Source organism: Aotus nancymaae, unplaced genomic scaffold (assembly GCF_030222135.1).
Source record: "Aotus nancymaae isolate 86718 unplaced genomic scaffold, 86718_ANA_hifiasm-v0.15.2.pri h1tg000057l, whole genome shotgun sequence".
Classification (NCBI taxonomy): Eukaryota; Metazoa; Chordata; class Mammalia; order Primates; family Aotidae; genus Aotus; species Aotus nancymaae.
This window is the reverse complement of record NW_026988471.1, coordinates 64,528,820-64,546,097: the sequence shown is the minus strand read 5'-3', so window position 1 is coordinate 64,546,097 and position 17,278 is coordinate 64,528,820. Positions and strand designations below refer to the sequence as shown.

Here is a 17,278-nt window from a genome sequence, read left to right as displayed (position 1 = left end):
GTCTGTCGGGGGGAGTGGGGGGGACAGCGGGGGGGTGGGGAGTTGGGGAGGGATAGCATAGGGAGAAATGCCAGATATAGGTGAAGGGGAGGAAGGCAGCAAATCACACTGCCACGTTTGCACCTATGCAACAACCTTGCATGTTTTTCACATGTACCCCAAAACCTAAAATGCAATAAAATAAAATAAAAAATTGGTATTAATCCTTCCATGAATGTTTGATAAAAATCTTCTAGTTAAGTCCTTTCATCTAGGCCTGGATATTTCTTTTTCAGTAGCTATTTAATTACAAATTTAATTTTTAAATAGTTATGCAACTATTTATGTTACCCATTTAATCTTGGCTGCATTTCAGTAAGTTGTGGTTTTTAAGGAATTGGTCTAATTCTAAGTTTCTCATTTCTGAGCATAAATTTGTTCATAATATTCCCCTATTATCCCTTCAATAGCTACAGGATCTGTTGTCATAGCCTCTGTTTCATGCCTGATATTGGTTATTTGTGTATTTTCTCTTTTTTAATTTTTGTCAATCTTGCTTGAGATTTATCAATTTCATTAATTTCTTTTGAATAACTAGTTTTTTGATTCATTACTTTTTTGTATTGTTTTCCAGTTTTCAGTGTTATTGATTTCTGTTCTTTATTATTTCATTCCTTTGATTTGCTTTGGGCTTGTTTTGCTCTTTTTCTAGTTTCTTGGGATGAGAACTTAGGTTATTGATTTGAAATCTTTTATCTTTTTTACATAAGCAGTTGGTGTTATAAATTTTCCTCTCAACACTGCGTCTCACAAATATTGATTTGTTGTTTTTTTCATTTTTATTTGGTTGTATTTTTTAAATTTCCTTTAAGGTTTCTTTTTCGATCCATGGATTCACTTTGGCTTTCCTCTATCAATTTCTAGTTTGATTTTATTATGCTTCAAGAATATACTCCATACAATTGCAATCCTTTTAAATATTTTAACTTGTTTTATGATCCAGGATACAGTCTATCCTAATGACTGTTTTGAGGGTACTTAAAAAGAATGCAAATTCTACTCTTGTTGGGTGAAGTATTCTATAAATGTCAATTCTATCCTATTATTTGATGATTTTTTCACTTATTCTGTACCCTTGCTGATCTTCTATTAGTTCTATCAATTGCTGAAAGTGAAATGTTGAAGTCCCCAGCTATTCAATATCATCTCCCCCATCTATCATCCCAGTCCCACTCCCCAAGGATCTAATACTTTGCCTTTTGGAATCCAATCCCTTAAAGGGTTCCAAGTAGGGGAGCCACTCCCTTGAGGATTATTGGCACTTTACACCAAGGCCCTAAGCACTGGTGAGATGTGGTAAAACTCAAGGCTGAGACTTGCTGAAGGTGGGTGCCAGAAGAGACAAAGCCACACATCAAAGTCAGTCCAGGAGACAGCAGATGAGTCAATCAAGCAAAGCCAAAATTAATTCCAACCAGGAGGCTGGGACAGGCCAAGAGCCAAGTGGAGGAGCCAAGAGCCAGAGTCTCAACCAACAATGAAGTCGGGAACCAGACAAGAAGCTCAAGAGGTGTCAGGATCCTGGACCTTGGAGGACATGTAAAGGTCTTATTTAGTCTGATCCTTGATGACCTAGCACTCCTATGATAGGGTCAAGGAACACCTTCTGGGCCATACTGTTATTCATCTTACAGATGTTCATAACTTCTAATATAACCCAAAGGATTGCTACTGGGACAATTTCTGTCATAGCCACAAAACAGCAGGGAAGATATTTTTGAGGCATATTTTCTGGATATTCTAAAATCATTCTAAATGAGCCTCATCTGACATCTCATTAGCCCTAGTCAGGGGCAGAAATGCCTGTTGAAGAGTCATTAGGCAAGATGATGTCTACGGGCAGTGATTTTAGGAAAAAGGGTAAGACCTTCTACAACTTCAGCTGATAAGCAGATGTCTAATAACCCACAAATTACTATCCCAGACTTCTAAGAGGCAGAAGGCGCCATTTAGATGCACCTTCATGATTAACCTACCCCTCCCTTACAATATTCAGTTGAGGATAACTCAAAAATGATGCTGACAATATTCTTTTTTTATTTTATTTTTTATTTTAGATGCAGGGACTACATGTGCAGGCTTGTTGCATGGGTACCTTGCATTGCATAATGCTGAGGTTTGGGGTATGAATGATCCTGTCACACAAGTAGTGAGCATAGTACCTGATAGGTTGTTTTTTAACTTTTTCCCCTCTCTCTCCCTCCCCTCTTTGGGAGACCCCAGTGACTATTGTTCCCATCATTTGTAATGATGCCAGCAATATTCTTAACCACATTAGCAAACTGCTAATGACTCTTGTTCTTTGATACCAACATTTCAACCTGCATGACAACCCAGTTCAAGGCTCTGCCCCCGTCATGCAAGCATGAGGTTTGTCCTGAAATCCACAAAGGCACTCTGCCTGCAGTCTGGCCTGAAGCAGTGCCCTCAAAGTCATGTGACAGACCTGGAAGAAGAGGCCCTCAGGAGGTGCCGAGAGCTGTACCTCTTTGCTCAGAAATGAGTGACAACAGCTTCATGTACTTCACAGCCAACCAAAGTCAAGCCCTCGCAGACCTTCACATGGCACCAGCCATCGTCCTATCCCAGGACATGAGAAAGTTGCTGGCCTCACTAGATTTTTCTCTCCAGGGTTTCAGCATTCCTCAAGATTAGGCTTACAGGTGTGCAGCCGTAAAAGAAGTTCCAGGGCACCTTCATAATCCTCCACATGCCCCTGGTGCCAGTCTAATATGTGTCCAGAAAAAGATGAAACAGAACGTACCCCTATGAGATTACCGATTTATTTTATCACGGATTTTAAGTAAGGCACAAAGCCTACACGAAAACAAAGTGGAACCAGGGCAACTGCAGAAAGCCCCGATCCCATGGCAAGTGAAAGTCTCAGTACACTGTGCTGGATCACAGCCTCATCAGACCAAGACACTATGTAGTGGTAATGTGCTGCTACAATTCAGTACTGGACCCCAACAATAAAGCCGGGGCTGTAATTACGATAATGACCTCCCACTGCTATTGTGTCTTTAATTAAGTCTTTATCAGTAGGCATTTGCCACTTAAACCTAACTCACTGTAACTACGGCAGCGTATCATCTACATTTTCACAAAGAATTACCGAATCATATTTCTGTCACAAAGATGAAAGGGAATATTTTAGCTCAAGTGCCATTTGCAGACAAGCAGCATAAAGAAAAATCAAGCTGTCCTTTCGCGGCACTTTCTGACAAGCGAGACTCAACTGAGAGATGCCCGGGGGTTTTGTGTATGTGTGTTTTGGCTACGCCGGGTGTCTTTTTACCACAACTCCACTTCCCTTCTACACAAACTACAGGGAAAGAATGACACCAAATGAATAACAGACTTGATTACACACAATTTCTTGAGGTAGAAAGGGGCTGAGACCCTCCTGTGAGGCCCAGACATGCTGAGGGCACTGTCTCCTCACACCGAGGGTGACAGGCCAGGCCAGGCCCACAGCTCACACCTCGCAGCTCTGGGCTCTTCCCACTCCATGGCAAGGCTGCCCAGGCAGCTGAGAAAGCCTGTTTTACCCAGCGAGGTGCACTAGAAGTACCCTGGGCCTGGAGAGACCACATTCCAAGTTCAAGTTTCCAGTCATAATCACTTCCTTACGTTAGCATGAAAGCCAGGGCTCAGATGGCTTTTTGGCAGAGCCCAGCTCAGTGAGCCAGACAGCTTTCTGTCAGGAAAAGCCGCCCCAATTCCAGGCCTCCTAAAGGGTGTCAGCCGGGAGCCTCCTCTCCCTGTAGCACTTGCCCCTTGAGGAAGGAAACATGAGCATCCACTCAGCTCAGCACTCCCCTGAGGTGACTTGGCCCACCTAGGATGCAGGGAAAGCCCCCCCACCCCTGTGGCCAGTGAGTCTGAGCCACACCAGCTTGCACCCAGCAACCAGGCCATGGTGCCATCTTTGGGCTTTGCACATCACCAAAAAACCCTTTTGGCTTTAAAACCTGCTCCTCCAAAAGGCATAAATCCCTCCAGAACTGGGGAAGGGCCTGTGCATTGCGTGGGTACGTGCTGGGGATGGGGACCTGTGGAGGCCCCTGAAGAAGAGGAAGGGGTGGGAGAGTCGGGAGGAGAGCCTGGATCTGCTCTGCAGTCTGTTCGGCACCGGCATGCCCTGTGTTGGGACCCAGTGACTGAGCAACTTGCAGCTGTTTTCCTCGCAGTGACTTTCTGCCTGCTCATTTCAAGGTTGCGGACTCTAGCAGGGGGAGGCCTGATGCTGCCACCAATTTCCACCTTTTCTCAGTGTCATCTTTGGCCACAACTGCTCCCTGCTTTCCTTTCAGGTCTCATTTCATTTTTAACAACATAAAGGTTTGCCTGGACACAGAAGAACTGAAGATGAGAACCAAAGGAGAGTGGAGGGGGAAGCATGCTTCCTGAGGGGCACCCCAGGGGAAATTTTATTCAATTTTCTCCCACATATTTGCACCCACTGGGGAGCGTCTCAGGTTTTTCCATGTTGGCAGGGACACCTGCCAGAAAGGTGTGACCCAGCTTAGGTGTGGCCGCTGCTGCTGGCCTGTTTCTACGACTGTACTGCTGAAGTCAAGGAGCCAAGCCTGCAAAATCCAGCAAACAATTCCATGTTCAGAGAAGAAATCGAAGCTGCCCTCATCCCTGAATTCAGCAATAATTTCAGGAGGCTTAATGAATTTTTGTTTTTTCACTTATTGAACAAAAGTAGCCCTCCAGCCTAGAATCTGTACGCTTCTGATAACATAGGTGAAACCAGGAAGCTGGACTTGGTGTTTGAATACTTACAGGCATGTCACCTTCCCGCCCATATGTCTTTGTTCTATGAAGCGCTCTTCTCAGTAAAGATCTGTGTCTTCATATCTTCAGTCCTCTTTGCTTTGCCGTTTCTCCCTCCTTGGCTGGCCTCTGGGCCAGTGTTGCCTCTATCAGGCTGTTCTCTCTGGGGTCTGCACACAGCCAGGGTGCATCTTGACCAGTGTAAGTGGGAAAACGGGGCTCTGAGCACGGTGGGCCTGTGTTTATGAGGATCACTGCCGCTGTTGCCGCAAGTGGACTTCTCCTGACAGCTCACACCTGGACTCCCAGCCCTCCTCAATTAAGTCTGTAGCTCTCATAGAAAGCTTAGCCTGTCAACTGTTTCTGCTAATGCTCTCAGCTGCTACCTTTTCATCGGATGAAGGACCCGGCCAAGTGATGAAAGATATAAGCCAGAGTCCACTCTATGCTTCATCAGACAAATGCTTGGCTTTCTGGGGGCCAACACACCTAGTGACTGACAGGTTTCTAGGTTCTTTACTATGCCCTGCTGTGGTACACATTAGGATGTTTCTCTGGGCAAATGCCAAGTTTCTCCCTGGAGGGGAAAAGAAATGTCAGAAGCACAGTTCCTATTAAACAACCTGAAATCATCATACACCTAAAAAACATATTCTCTAGAAAGAATCTCTCTTATTTCCCCTCAACAGACCCCAGTGTGTAGTGCTCCCCTCCCTGTGTCCATGTGTTCTCATTGTTCAACACCCGCCTATGAATGAGGACAGCAGTGGGGTGGGGAGTTGGGGAGAGATAGCATGGGAAGAAATGCCAGATATATGTGAAGGGGAGGAAGGCAGCAAATCACACTGCCACGTGTGTACCTATGCAACAATCTTGCGTGTTCTTCACATGTACCCCAAAACCTAAAATGCAATAAAAAAATCTCTCTTAGACATGATTTTCACCAGAGAGGTAATTCCCACCCCCAAAACATGGAGCTGAGCCCACAGCATGTCATAAATATTTGTTGAATATAAATGAATGATGCATGCATAAATGAATAAATGATTTTTCCCCTAGTGACATACCTGATTTCCTTCTCTGTTCCCTTGCTTGCTTTATTCTCCAGCATCTTGTTGCCAATGACTTATAAGAAGCCAAGTTTTATTTTCTACATGGAAGACGATGGGAGCAATGCAGGAAATAAGAGAACTAATATACATTACTATGAAAGAAAAATAAGAAAAGGAAAATTAAGAAAAAGCAGGGATATGTTTAGCTTAGAATACCTGTCCTCAACCTTGTCTGTGCCTTCGAATCTCCCGAGGAGCTTTAAAAAGTACTGATGCCAGCTGGGCACTATGGCTCACATCTGTAATCCCAGCATTTTGGAAAGCCACGGTGGGTGGATCACCTGAAGTCAGGAGTTTGAGACCGGCCTGGCCAATATGGTGAAACCCTGTCTCTACTAAAAATACAAAAATTAGCCAGGTGTGGTGGCAGGTGCCTGTAATTCCAGCTACTCAGGAGACTGAGGCAGGAGAGTCATTTGAACCCAGGAGGCAGAGTTTGCCCTGAACTGAGATCACGCCATTGCACTCCAACCTGGGTGACAAGAGTGAAACTCTTTCTCAAAAAAAAAAAGTCCTGACGTCTAAGTTCTACCCCCAGAGGTCCTGACTTAATTAATATGGGGTATGATCTAGCCATTGGAATTTTTCCAAGTGTCCCAGGTGATTGAGCTGTACAGTCAAGTTTGAGAAACACTGGTTTAAAAAATGTCTGCCCTAAAAAACTGGATACTGGCTAGAGGATAACAGCAAATTTGGTTCTGAGCCTCTTAGCAGCCAAAGTGAAAAGAGAAAAACGTAATCCATTGCACGATCCACAGTGTTCATGGGATAAAATCAAACCCCACTTGTTTAGAAGTACACTCAACCCTGAGACAGACTAGTAAGAGATTTGGTCCAGGGTCCTCATGAAGAAGACATGAAATGAACCAAGCAGCAGCATCTTCAACAGTGTCCCTACAGAACTCAACCAAGGAATATTTATTAAGCACCCACTAAGAGGTCAACTCTGTTCCAAATTAACAGGCAGACTTAAAACCTGTGGTGGTGCATCCAACATAGCACATCTGGTAGGTGGTGGAGCTAAGATTCAAAACACAGGATGATCTGACTCAAGTCCATGCTCACTCCATGATCAAGTAGCATTGTACTACCCGGGAGTAAATACAATAAGTTTTGGATGACTTGTTGTTACAATATGCTTTAATATGAGATAATAGCATCATTCCAATCATCATTCAGTTAAAGCAAATTCTTCAAGAAGTTAGAACCAAATGATTCCAGCTCTACTAAAATGACAGATGCATTTATCTTTTGTATCGGCAGAGGTATTCCTACAGGCATGCCAGTTAACATAGGACATACAACCCAGGATGTTCATTGTTAGCATTATTTCCAATAGCAAAAGACTAGAAACCATGCAATGTGGTACTGGTTGAATAAACTATGATATATTCATGCTATAGAATAATCTGCATCTGTGAAAAATAAGGAAGACAGTCTGGGCCACATGGCAAGATCTTGTCTCTACGGAAAAAAAAAAATTTAATTAGCCAGTCATGGTGGTGCACCCCTACTTCAGAAGCTGAGGCAGGAGGGGAAGCTCACTGTTATGGGTGAGCACCCTATCTCAAAAAATAATAATAATTAAAATTTTTTTTGAAATAAGGAAGATCTGTGTGTTCTGATACTATAAATGAAAAAGAACAAGACAATGTTCAGGACAATGTATATAATAGGATGCTTTTTGAGGAAGGAAAGAAGAAAAATAATTATATATATATAATACATTTGCTTTCGTTTGCATAAAAAGCACCAGAAGGAACAATGAGAAAGAATCTAAGGACAATGGTCAGGGTTAGGTGAGCACAATGGATAAGGACAGAGGACAGAACAGATTCTGAGCACACATATCCTTCTGTTGTTTAAGTCTTCAAACATGTCAAAGTATTCTCCATTGAAGAAGAGAAAATAAATAATGAAGAAGAGAACTGGATGAGGGCTGAAGTCCCTCAATTCATAAGTGGTAGCGTTGGAATTTGAACCCAAGTCTATCTGTTCCCAAGTCTATATTCTTGACACCATAGTGGTCACCTCCACCAAAACTCAAGAAAGAAACTCACCAGCCGTTAGCCAGCTCGGGAGGCTGACTTGGCTGCAGAGGGCCCTGGGGCCACTCTCAGATCTCCCCCAAAGGAGTTTAGGATGTAGGGGTTCCAAAGCACCATTGCAATCAGGTTTGTTTGTTTTTTAATCTCCATCAAAGACTAGGGCAGCAATAACCAACCGTCAGGGTAGGAAAGTCATGTGCTCTGGGTTCATTCTAACAAAGACAAGTTGGGTACGTCTAAATTTACAGCTGTTAGTAATCCAGGCATTTAGAGTTCATCTGTTTAGGGTGATTTGTGGGCTATAAGCCCTCCTGGTAACAAATAACAATACATGCCAAATACATTATACCTGTTGGCCTGGTTTATGGCTGTGTCTTGGCTTATATTAAGGAAAGGGCTGTTTCTGTCAATACAGAGTAAAGATGCTATTCTACACTGAAGAGAAATTTCAAACAAAATCTAGAACTTTACAGCCTGTCTGCTCTGATTTAGAATGGTATATAATTTTTTACCCTGTGTCTTTTCTTAAGTTTGAAATCATCCCAAGCTGCCTGAGAAGATACTTAGAAGCATTATTTTTGACATCTCAGGCACAGATGGTAGAGCTGCCCCCAGATGACACAGCTGATCAGAAAGTGTTTGTGCAAAATTTCCCCATCACCCACCATGTTGGAGAAGCAGGTTACAGAGACAAAGGGTGGCACCATTGACCTGGACAGTATAGAAACTCTTTGCAAGCTGTTGGTCCCTGCTTGACAGGGGATCTTGCCTAAGCTGAACTGGTCTCCTTTTTTTCTTGGAGGGTAGGAAAGGAAAGATGGATCAATTTCCCTCCCTTCTCTTGAACCTAAGCCAGCCATGCTTGCTTTGCTTCGAAGAAAGTAACATGAACTGCCTGAGGTTTGTGGTTTTTCCAGGTCTGGATGGGGAATAAAGAATTATTCTATAAAAGGGGATAGATTGACAATACATTGGATTTTAAATTCAAATATGTGGAGCCAGGGTCTGTTTGATATAAGATGATGAAATGAAAGACTGTTGCCGGCAGCCTTAGAGTCCTCCCTTTCTGTCTTCATTCCCCCTTCTTTTCTCCTTGTAACCTAGTAATATCTACTTCAGCTTGACTAGCTTGGGTACCTACTGTGTGCCAAGTCCATAGTGCTAGAAATAAGACAGAAGTGGAAATTAGGAGAAAAATTTTCTGAAAAGATCACTCCAACAAAATACGGTGAATGCTACAATAGAGGTGTTCAGAATGTGCTTTGAGAGCATAGATAAGGAGTTCAGGGAAGGCTTCCTAGAGGAGGTGATGTTTGAGCCAAATTTTGAAGGTTACATAGGAGTCAGCCAAGCACTGGCTTCAAGTTCAAGGCTCTGCACTTCAAAATGCCACCAGAACCAGCAGCTTTAGACTATTCTCAGTCTCAAGAAAAATATCCTATCATATAAATTCACCTGCTGTTTTCTCAGAACCATTTCAGAAACCATTGCTGTTTTCAAAGAACTAACTTTGTTTTCGTATTCTTGCATTCAAATGATTTGAGGTAAGGTGTTTCCAACTGTTGGCGGCTACCATACAGCACTGCACTTTCAACAAGCTCTTAATCCCCTTAACCCCCCTAGCCTGGGAGCACTTCTGCTAGGGAACTTAACTAGCATACCTGCATCCTCAGCCCATTATTTGGCCTATCTACCAAATAATATGGTGGAATTCGTTTAAAGAGACCCACGGAAGCCATTAAATATCACTTTTAAAATGGGATTCTATAAAAGTCAACCTACTGATGTTTGTCCCCTCACCTCAGCACGCACCCCTCGCCCACCATTCCGAAGCTCCATACACACAAGCCTCCCTTTTAACTTCCCTTTTTGTCCTGATCCATTCCTAGAGAAGGACTAAAGTACAATGCAGAAGGGGGCAGACTCTAATCTGCAAGCTGTGTCCTGCTGTCCCAACTGAGAGCAGCCGGGAGCCCTCATTTTTCACAGCTCTCTGGGCATCATCTGCAGTAGCCCCTGTCCATGTAGTAACAAAAGCTGCTATTTTGTGACTGTCTTTGTTATGTCAGGTGCTACATTAAGCACCTGGTCTGCATTAGGCCACTTCATTCTCACAACAACTCTATAACCTCATCGACGAAACCTAGTAGTAATTTGCTTAAGGGCAAGTTAACGGCAGGTAAGTATATGCTATTTGAACACAAAGAGTCTGGCTGTTGGACCCACTCAACAGATACATCCCAACCACTTGTCAGGATGAAGAGTAGAGTCTTCAGGGCCTCAGAGTAGAGTTTGAATCTCAGCTCTGCCACTTCCTTAGGTGAATGACACTAGGCAAGTTATTTATTCCCTCCAAACTTCAGTGCCCTCATCTGGAAAATGGGATGAGTAATAGAACCAACTCATATGGTTATGGAGGGATAAATGATGCTGTCTTGCATGTATAGAACTTGGCATGGGACCTAGTATTTTGTAGGTGTTCAAACATGTTAGCTATTGCTATGATTACATATTTACAAATCTGTCTATTCCCTCACAAACCATCTTATTAACCATGCCATCGAGGGCAGGGATCAAGCTTATTAGTATCTTTCTCCCTAGGTGCCCAACTGAGTGTCTTGGAAGCGTTTGTTGAATGGATGGTTCAACAGCACTGTTTTTCTCTGCTATTTCAAATGATCAAGTACGCCCCTCCTCTATTTTGACACACAATAGCCTCTTCTTGCTAAATTCTATTCCTTAACATTCAGAAATGAATTTTCAAGTGTTTAAAGAGATTACTCTAGAATTCTTAAATTAGAAGAGTTGTATGATTTTTTTTTTTCTTGTCTCTAGCAAATGAGTGAAAGTCAGCCTCCCTTCCCTCTCCCAAATCTTCTTGGACTCTCAGAAGGAGATACCTTGCATTTCAGGAAGGCCTTGCTTTCACAAGCATAGGGATGGAACTTCCAAAATAAAAAATACCTAGGTTGGGATGGGGTGGATTTTCACTTTACAAGGAGATTTCTATTTTATTGAAATTTCAGTGATCTCTTCAATTTCACTTTCTCCTAGAGAAGTCAGGAAAAATTTAGCTCCCCTGAAATACTTCCAAGTGCATTCTTTTTCTAAAATGAGGCACACTCCTGTTGAACACAGGTAGTTTCTCACAGCACGTTCTTTACTCTAAGATACCCCTGTAACACTGTCCACCACACAACCTACACCCACCCTTGCTCCACCTGAAGAGCGCATTCCTCCTGCTATACATGCCAAGCACAGTCCTAGCCAACATTAGCTACCTGCCATCAAAATCTCCACTTCACCCCTCCCTGTGGCTGGCCTCACTAGGCCATCCAGCAAGCATCCTGCTCAGTCAAGTGTGTTTCCAAGGGCTGCTGTAAGAAAGCACCACAAACTAGTTTGGGTGCGGTGGCTCACTCCTGTAATCCCAGCACTTTGGGAGGCTGAGATGGGCAGATCATTTGAGGTCAGGAGTTTGAGGCCAGCCTGGCCAATATGGTGAAAACCTCTCTCTACTGAAAATACAAAATATTTTCTGGGCATGGTGGCATATGCTTATAATCCCAGCTACTTGAGAGGCTGAGGTAGAAGAATCACTTGAATCTGGGAGGTGGAGGTTGCAATGAGCCCAGACCACACCACTGCACTCCAGCCTGGGCAACAGAGCAAGACTCCATCTCAAAAAAAAAAAAAAAAAAAAAAAAAAATACCACAAACTAGGTGGCTTAAAACAACAGAAGTTTATTCTTTCCAAATCCTGGAGGCTAGAAGTTTGAAATCAAGGTGTTTCCCAGGCCATGTCTCCTCTGAAGGCCCTAGTGGAGAATCCTTCCCTGCCTCCCCAGCTTCTGGTGGTTGCCAGCAAACTTTGTCATTCCTTGGCTTGTAGATGCTTCACTCCTAGTTCTGCTGCTGTCTTCAAATGGCCTGATTCCTTGTGAGTCTATGTCTACGGCCTAATTTCCTTTTTCTTATAAGGATATCAGTCATATTGAAGTGAAGTCTCACCCTAGTCCAATATGATCTCATCTTGACTTGATTATATCTGCAGTAGCCCTATTTCCAAATAAGATCACATTTACAGGTTCCAGCATGAATTTTGGGAGAACACTATTTCAACCCAGTGAGAAAGAGATCAGTATGAGTAGAGAGACTCAGCAGTGACCTATGGGGTATTACATAGAGGGTTTCAGGATGAAAACCCTTCTGTTCCATAAGGAAAAGTGCCATAATGCCTAAATCCCACCATTAAAGAGACTTTCCTTTGGCTCTCAATGCCTTTTTAGTGCCGAATAAAAGCAAATAAAAACTGTAATAATCCAAATGCTGTCTGGAGGAATGACATTTATAAATCACTATCATATCACGCTTGAGTGGTCATCAGTCCCTTTTTGAACATGACAGCTAGCAGAAGTGAGGTTCTGTTGGAAGGAAGCCTGAAATCTGTGTCTAGAATGAAACAAGTGGCACGGGAAACCTAGGTAATAAGGTACCAAGAGTAGACATGCCTTAGTGCCTGCTTTGGTAACCTACCATATCCCAGGGAGCCCAGAGCCAGGCCAGGCACTAGGAGGGAGCAGGAGGGAGCAGAGTGCATGTGTACTCCAGTTCATATTTATTGAGCACCTATTGTATGCCAGAGGCCATGCTTGGTGCTTCTATACACATTATCTCATTCAGTCTTTACAGCAACCTCATGAACATATCATCCCACAATTCACAGATGAGAAAACTAAGCCTCAAGGGAGTTACGTGGCTTGGAAAAGGTTAGGAAATGAGCAGTAATGACCAAGTTCAAGTTCAGATACTGACATATTTCCCCACGTCACAGAGAAGAGGCAATAGAATCCAAGGTTTCTAGTTCCACTTCTGCTGGAAGCTAGTCCAGCCTGAAGCTCTCTTGCTGTACATTCGAGTTTGCTCTTCTTAACTTCTGGTTTTAAATTGGCAGCCGTTTTCTGCTGTGTTTCCAATGTGCCTCTGTGTGTATCTTGGAGAGAGGAAAAAAGAGAATATATGGGTCAATATAAGCAGACTCTTAAAAGCTCATACTTTATCATTGTAATAATCATAATATATTTTACTTTACAGTCACTCATAACTGAAGCCTCTGGGCACCCTAACAAAAATAGCTAAAAGAAAAAAAGAAATTATATTAAACAAAGGAAATATGACTATAAAACCCCAAAAGCCAGGGAACTAAATGAACAACATAAAACCTCCAAACAACAAAACTACAATGAAACCAAGAGGGGGAAAAAACCTTTTCATGAGCTTTACCCTGAAGAATTCCACGCTGTGAGATCACATCTGTTTAAAGCACCATAATTTATCGATATGACATCAAACCAGGAACCAGCCATTGTAAACCTTTCCCGCAGAAACTCTCAGAAAACTAACCAGGTGGTCGGTCGGTGGTGGGGGAGGGGGCGTCTGTAGCACATAGCTGGGGCAACAATGGCTTTAAAATTTTATGTTCAAATACATCTATGTGAAGTTCCAAATCAAAGTACTGAGATGCAAAAAATTAGTTCACTCTATGGGTAAGCAGAATTTACAAACAGGGCTTTTTTAACAACATTTTTTTTTCAGAGACAGTCCATCCTTGAGTACTCGCTGATGACTTCTCAAAGTGCTGCTAAATGGGCCATTTTCAAGAATGGATCCTCTTCAGAACTAGCCACTGAGTCTCAAATACTATGAAAGGCTTTGGGAGGATAAAAGCCCTTTCATTTATAAAGCAGCCAAGTTACTCAGCCTATCCTCCCATTCTGATGTTGCAGCCATTTCACAAACAGAAATTCCTGTTGACCCACGATACTACCATAAACCTTTGCGTAGGAACCACTGTGATTGCCATATTTATGTTTGTGAGGGCAATATTTCTCCCAAGCAATTGCTCCCCACATCGCTCCTACACACTTTCCTGTTAAATATGGGAAGCAGACCCTGCTGGGGAAAAATCTTTAGAAGATTTGTAAGGCTATGACAGCCCAAGCGTTTATAAAACTACCTGGTTAGCAAAATGAAATAAAATATTTAAAATGCTGAAAGACACCCTCTGACTGTGTAAAATGTTTTTTCAAAATGTTCATTCTCAAGTACTTCCTAGGTCAGTGTAGATCTGGCCCCAGGAATTAGGACACTCATGGCAGAAACCTCAAGCCTAATGTAGCTTCGAGAGCACAGCAGGTGAGAGGATAGTGCAGAGGAGAGAAAGAAGGCAGCCTCTCAAGGAAACCTGATGATATGGGAGGAGCCAGGCATGCAGGAGAATCAGCCCAGTCTGGGCTCTCACCCATGCTCTAATGCTTAATAGTTGGAAGACCTTGGATAAGTCACTTAACCTTCCTGGATCTGTGTTTTATCATCTATGAAATGAAGAGAAAATGCTAAGCAAACTCTGCTCTTTTTATTTTATGGAAGCCCAGGCAGTCCTTCAGAGGAATGACCCGTATTTCCATAGAACATGTCCAGCTCTCAGATACGGCATTCAGTTAAAAGAGCAAGCCGTGGAATGACACACACTGGGTGACACCATTCACCTTTGGGGAAAAGAACCCACCCTGACAACTCTGGATGATTTCTACAGGCCCCTGGATGTACGTGTAAGAGTACACAAAACTGTAGACTGAGGCACACAGGCCAAGGCACAAGGGTAGACTCTTCTGGAAGCAGATCTGAACTAGGTCAGGGCAAGTGAAGAGAATATATTTATATATTGCTTATGCAAGAGAGAAGAGAATTTTTATGTGGTCAGTAAAAACATCATCTAACTTGTTTCAGGGAACAATTATAGAAATTCTAGGAAAGTTTCTGCCAGTCAATAATTGAGAGCTGGGGTTATGATGAGTCCAAAACTTGGAGAACCCAGGGTTCAGGATGATGTGAGTATGCTACCTTACTGAGCTGGGCTCCAAACCTACTTGAAATGTAAGGCACAATGTGTAACATGGAGTCGCAGCTGAGACTAGGGGAACCCTGGGTGGGAGGAAAGGCTGAGGGAGTCCCCTCTGCCCCAGCATGTCAACCAGAGGGCCTCTTGGCAAGCCGTCCACTATGTGCCTACCAGGCATGGGACACACGCTTTCATCAACACCCCAAACCAGTTACTGGGAGCACTAATATGATTAATGGTACCCTCCAGCCCACCCCCATATTGACCAAGGCATAGAACTTTTGATTCTTCTCATTTGGAACTGCCCAGGCAGAGCCATGTTGATCTGGAAGAGTTCAGAGCCAGGACCCAGACTTCCCATTGCCCTCATTCATTTTGATGAGCTCTTTGGCATTGCTCAATTTAAGCAAAAAGAGCTTCCATGGGCCTTCCTGGAAATATCACAAAGACATTTCTTTTCTATATACCAGTGGTAAAGGTATCACTAGCACACAAGCAGAGGAGAAAATGAAATGACCTCTGGCAGTCTGAGATAGTCCAGTGCTCAAAACGTCCCTCTTAACTTTAGATATAGACAGAAAATCAAAGCAAAAATGTATTTAAAAGTAGGTTACCTATGTCTTTAACTGACTATTTTATTTAGATGGGCCAATCACAGCAGGAAGACTATAGAAGTTGACTGGGAACATCACTTGGAATTTGCACCAAAATGATTGTGATGTTTTCTTCCATAAGCAACTTGAAAACAATACACTCAACCACATAAATAAAGTAGACATTAATCCAGGATCCATGCTCCATTTTTAGCAAAGGCTATCGAGCTCTGAAATACAAGACTATCAGGAGGAAAGGCAAATTGTCCCTTTTTTGTTCATTCCATTTTGCATAAGTCAAATCCCAGATAAAGCCTCCTGCTGGGAGGAGGTACTAACGGTGAGCAGAGAGACTGGTGGCCTGTATGGCTATGAGCTCAACCACTCCAGAAGTCAGACTCCACACAGAAAGATTATTTTAAAAGAAAAAAAAAAGTAGGTTTTAACCAAATTAAGTATCAGTTCAGTTTGGGTGGGAAATTATGTTGCAATTTTTCTCCATTTTGCCTGTATAATAAAATAGTTCCTGTTCAATCTGGCACACATCTTTTTTAAAAAGTTTGAGTTCAATGTATGGGTATGTGGGTGGCGGGTGATGGGGGCATTAAATCAACTTTGGGTTTAGCAAATTAGTGCAGGTTGCCTAATTCTAGTGTATAGATCAGTTCCAGATCTGTTTTTAAGCACTAAACCTCTGAAGGATTATTATTTTTTGAATTTGTATGCCTTCTTAATCCCCTAATCCTTTCTGGAGAAATGTCCAGATTGTCAGGCCAACACATGAAAAACCTCAATGAAGTAGCAAGAAAAAAATATAAAACAATAGACAAATAACCATGGGATATATTGTTCAGCTTTTGTTGAGCTTGAAATGTGCCAAGTTGGAAATAGGAGAGAGAGGTTTGTGATATTCCACGGGAACATATTGTCACTGTTATAACCAGCCCACGTTTACCAGAGCTGCCAATTATTCCCCAGCCACCATTTTTTTCCTTTAGATTGATCTCCTGCTTGAGGCTGTTTCACACCCATGACTCTGAAGCTTCCCTAGTGGCATGTTGGCTAATTAAGAGCAAAATCCATCTCTTGATGAAATAATGCTGCCACTGAAAAGGAATTCTACATTTTTTTTTTTAATTCTTAATCAGGCTGGAAAGAGTAGTATTCTAACACTTGTATTAAGCATAGGAAAAAGGTCTATAGCTAGCAATTAGCAATGATGAAAAGGACAGCGATTTAAAGCATGTTGCGGTGACATTTTTATCAAATTAAATGAGTTTGCTAGGCCCACCAGCTGCATATGCTTATTGTCATTTACTGTTTGGACAGCAACACATCAGCCACTGAGTATCAGGAGGTGCCGAATTTAATAAGTCATTTTGACACTGGTGTGAAACGAACAGATCAGCATTCTGAGGAATGTGTTCACACTTTGAACAGACAGGCAGACATTCTAAGCATGTGAGGTGACACCAATCAACAGGAAGAAATGATGAAAGCCAGGCTAGGGAGCAGGCAATGGTGGCGGCGGCGACAGTGGCAGGCACACAAACACACCACTGAGAAAAGAAAAAGATACGCACACGCACACACTGAACCTACGATTTCCTGGTTTAACTACACAGAGCATCTGAAGAGGCAAAGACTTTTCAGAAACACTGGGACATGTATCCATTCTAGACCCCAGAAGTTTTCATTTATAATTTTAAAACCTATCCAGTTTTCTTAAAACCGCCACTAAGAGAAGCTGATAAATCTTCGGATTCTGTTGTTTTTCTCCCTCATGTTTGAAATATGGCA

At 42.6% G+C, this 17,278-nt stretch overlaps 1 long non-coding RNA gene across 1 annotated transcript in view; it reads right to left on the bottom strand.

The window, feature by feature from the left end:
• Positions 1–11,679: 11,679 nt before the first annotated feature.
• Positions 11,680–17,278, bottom strand: part of LOC135269733 (uncharacterized) — a 258,654-nt gene continuing 253,055 nt past the window's right edge. The window contains exon 3 of the long non-coding RNA XR_010338001.1: positions 11,680–12,977. This is a non-coding gene — a long non-coding RNA (uncharacterized LOC135269733). The remainder of the gene's footprint in view (positions 12,978–17,278) is intronic.